Below are 4614 nucleotides of genomic sequence, written 5' to 3'. Positions count from 1 at the left end.
AAACTTTCTATGTTTGGCAATTTCCAATTACAGGTCAACTTACTATTTTAGGAAACTTCTTGTCTGACTTTATTTTCTCCAATCTTGATCTTTGAAATGTCAAATGAGACTTGTATGGACATGAATGAAGCCTTTCAAACCATCTCCCACCTTCAAATCCATAAAATCAAGCACAGTTGACCATAGTTGACTTTCTAGGGCTTCTGATGGACTGAACAATGACTGATGACTTCTGAGCACCCAATCCTTGACCAAATCACTTCAAAAGGACCCCTAGGTCATGTGAACATGTTGGACCAACCCTAGGGCCTTGTCTCAATGGAAATTGCACTTGCTTGCTTGATTGACTGATCTCCTGACCAGTTTGACCTAATTTTGTCAGAGGACTTGCACTTGGGCAAAGGATAATGCAATGCTATGCTATGGACTATGTTATGTTAATGACCTAATATGAGAATGTATGTACAAAAGGTAGGTGCAAATTTGAGGTGCTACAGCTGCCCCTATTCAATCAGCTGGGAACCTGAACGGATGAGAGCAACGACTGTCTGTAGGTGTTTAATTGGCTGCATTATATGGTAAAACACTAGCTGGTTACAAATGTCTTGACTGATGTCATGACATGGTATGTATGTGTGACTACTTGTAGGTTAGAATATCTAACTGTACTCTGATGTCTTGACTGATGTCATGACACACTTGAGTAGTTACTGCAGGATTAGCTAACACAGGATTTATTGAATGTCAAACTGGAGACTGTGACATTCATCCATGTCAGCAGCTACTGAGGAATAGAACAGTTGGTGTTCTGTTAGAGCTCAGTATTCTTTTGCAGTCTGGTTATCAAGGAAGAACCAGACCTGGCATAAGGCCTACTGTATGAATGTCAAACTGGATGTTATGACATTCATCATGGACAGTATATACTGAATAATAGACAGAGTGGGGTTCTGCTACACTTCAGTATGTTTCTTAGTTTGTTCTCCAAGAGGATAACAGAACTGACTTAAGGCTAAATGTGTAAATGTCAAATTGGATGCGTTGACATGTATTAATGTAAGCTGTTACTATAGAATGGACAGTTTGGTCCTGTACAGTTCAGCAAACTTGTACAGTCTGTTCTCAGGAAAAACAGACTTAGCATATGGTCCTTGATGTCAAGCTGAATGTTGTAACATTCATTCCTGACAGCATATGCTAGATTTAGGTTGTTTAGTTTTTCTGTTTCAGCTAAAATCCAGGAAACCAACAACCAAGCTACAATTAAGGAACCTAACAAATAGCCTATTTGTTAGCACACTAATATGTGGAAATTAGTTAGAATCCTATGTGGCATTATTTGTGGAGGTCTTGAGATATTTTAGGAACTAAATATGGAGATATTTTAGGAACTAAATATGGAGATATTTTAGGAACTAAATATGGAGATATTTTAGGAACTAAAAGATTGAAGACCTTGTTTGTAGCAGAAAGTTTCTGCTGATGTTGTAACAGCAAAGGAGAAGTTTGCTGCGATTTCTGAAGGCCCAAATCCACTTGGGTGATTAGGTTATAAATAGCTGATTGTAACCTAGTTTTTGTAAGCCTCCTAGAATGAATTTTTAGGGGTGTGTGTAAGGTAAACCTCCCAATCTGTGGGAAGGTTACCATGTGTATCTCAATGGTAAATCCTGAGAGTATTTGTAACTCAAAGCCTGTAGGCAAGAGTGATTATGTTCTTGAACGAAGCTGTGAAGCAAGTTCAAGTTGTTCTCTCAGTGTTCAAAGCTGAGAGTATTTGTAGCTCAAAGCCTGTAGGCAAGAGTGATTATGTGCTTGAACGAAGCTGTGAAGCAAGTTCAAGTTGTTTAGCATTACATTGTAATTGTGGTGATAGGAATGGAAACTGGAGGTTTCTATCTAGGAGTTCCTAGGTATAGATTGCATTGGGTAGGGATTAAGTGATAAGTTGTAAACGGGTGAGTTTAGCTTTGAATTGATACTACTAATAGTGGATCTTCTTCCTGGCTTGGTATGCCCCCAGACGTAGGTGATGTTGCACCGAACTGGGTTAACAATTACTTGTGTTTTTACCTTTTGCATGTTATAATTTTGTCTGTTATAAAATAAGGTAAACCTGTAATGCTGTAACAGATGATGTTCAAACCAATGTTGAGACATCATGGTGATAACTGTGCAGGCTCAACAGAAACAAGTGCTATGTTTGATCTCTGCTGTGCCTGTGTACCAGATGGACAGAACTGGGTGTTCTTCCATTATATGGTGATATAGTAGCAGATGTCGTGACATCTGTGAATGTGTGCATATCAGTACTAGGTTGTAATTTGTATAACTGTCTTGCTGTATTAGTTACAATGTTAGATCAGATGTCATTACTTGGAGTAGAACATCTGAATTCTGACTACACCAGAATTTCAATTGGTATCAGAGCAGGCATCCTGTTTTGCTTCTGGATGAGATCCATGGGTGATACTTTCTGGTATCTTGCAAGGAGTTATGTCAGTACTGATGCTGGAACCTGTGAAAGGTTCTGTAATTTCCCTGAATGGTCCCTTGAAGTAGGTGGATGGACTGTTCATGACAGGAATGGTGTGTACCTGTCTCTGGAGGGTGGCAATTGGCTGTGTGTGGGACAGCTGTGCCAATATTGAATCACATTCAAACTTGGTATGGTCTTGGAGGCTAATCTGGTGAAGTGTGTGTTCATAGGTTGAGTTGTATTATGATTTCCGCTGCATAATACCTGGCAAAACTCAAACTCTGATGTTGTTTCCCCTCATGTGGATGAAAGGCTGCTGTATTCAAGATCTCATCATAATCTACTGAAGATGTCAAAGATACTTGAGTCTCCTCAAGTCCACTCATCATGACGTTCTCACTTCAGGATGGTAAGAATCACTTAATCACTGATTCTTTTACTCACTTGAGTAGGGTGTATGAAGACCTTGAAGACCTTCAAGGAAGGTTTGTTCCAAGGAGGTGGAACTGATGTTCTATGCGATGTTAGAACATGTTGTTCAACAAGTATGCAGCTACTGGTTGAAGAGCAGATGTTTTTAGGTATCAAACAAAGGGATACTTCTGTTTGGAACCTACTCCTGACCTGGAAGAGGAGACATCTGTGTGTGCTAAGTTGACAAGGGAAGGGTCAACTGTATGTGTGCTCAAGAAGGTCACCTTTAGAAGTCTGATCTCTAGAAGTTGAGTTGGTTGAGATGTGACATTGTGCAATCTCCTGCTGTATGGCATATTCCTGTTGATTGATCAGGGTTGGATAGTTGACAAGTCCCCTGGATGTTAGTAGTCAATAATGGGATAACCTGATTGCTATACCATTTAAGAGGATTGGAACCATGAATCTTGTTATTCAAACACCACGTTTCAGAAGTGGCAGTTCTTTCGAGGAGTGAGAATATGAAAATTCAGAGGTTAGTTGAGGTAGTATGCTCTAGCAATGCATATTTACCATTGACTGGTGCTGTTTTGTATCACTAGTACTTATGGTCAGTTGAAGTCTGATTGGAGGAGTTAGTTGCCACTGGCAGGGATAGTGTATGTCATGTTGAGACATATGTGTACAATGCATGGATATTGGTGTGGAGTATCCATGATTGTTAAGTTGAGGGGGAGTTTTGGTTAACCTCCTCAAGTCTGGTCAGCCTAGGGTCTGGTTGGCTGTTGACCTGTGTCACATGGGTTCTGGTGGTTGTGTGACACATTTGCAAGGAAGAATTCATCTCTCTCATTCCTAAGGGTGGATTTAATCTGGGAAGACTTTCAAAATTGTCTAGGTGCTTGCAAGCAGAAGATGTTGACACAAGAAGAGTACTTTCAAAGTATTCTTATGGTGGAAGTATCTGAAAGGAAAATTGGGAAAGGATTTAAGATCAATGTCTACTTGTGCCAAGTACAAGTGTGTAATTGATTATCCTTGGAGCTCAAGATAACAGATGTTCTTAAAGATGTTGGAACATCACTTCTTCAAGACCCTGTGCAGAATCACAGGAAGGATAGTACATTGGCTTATGATCTATCTCTTTGGTGGCAGCAAAAGCATATGATCTCTGAAAAGGTTTCCTGGAAAGAAACATGATTCAGCCTTGGTATGTACAAGAAGAAGAAGACATCATAGTCTTGATGGTGGTTACTTGGATCAGTTTATTTCTGATCTAGGTAAGGAAGTGCATTAGCTTATGCATACTATGGAGTCAAGAACAAGTGGCAGCAGTCTTGACATCATGGAAACAGCCTTGCCTTAGGATGTGGAATCCTTGGTAGAGCTGAAGGGTTAGTTTCTCACTGGTCCTTCTGAAGACTCATACATCAGAGTGTCTGATGTCTTTGGAGAAGAAGCAGGGATTCATCAAGGTGTGAGCTTGGATGACTTAACTGCAAACCTGCAGGATGGAGGTTGTTTACTCAAACTTGGTTCCACAATCAAGTCTATGAGAACATTGAACTCTTGTTCTGTGAAGGGAGGAAGTTCTTTCAAGTGGCAGAACAAGGAGCTGAATTCAACAGCTAGATGTCAAAACACAATGTTGTGACATTTGGTTCAACATCAGATTCTTAGTTGGTGAAGTGGCACATCAACTTGAGATAGAAAGGTCTACA

Source organism: Lathyrus oleraceus, chromosome 7 (genome assembly GCF_024323335.1).
Source record: "Lathyrus oleraceus cultivar Zhongwan6 chromosome 7, CAAS_Psat_ZW6_1.0, whole genome shotgun sequence".
In the NCBI taxonomy this organism is placed as follows: domain Eukaryota; kingdom Viridiplantae; phylum Streptophyta; class Magnoliopsida; order Fabales; family Fabaceae; genus Lathyrus; species Lathyrus oleraceus.
Note: the sequence above shows the minus strand (reverse complement) of the source record.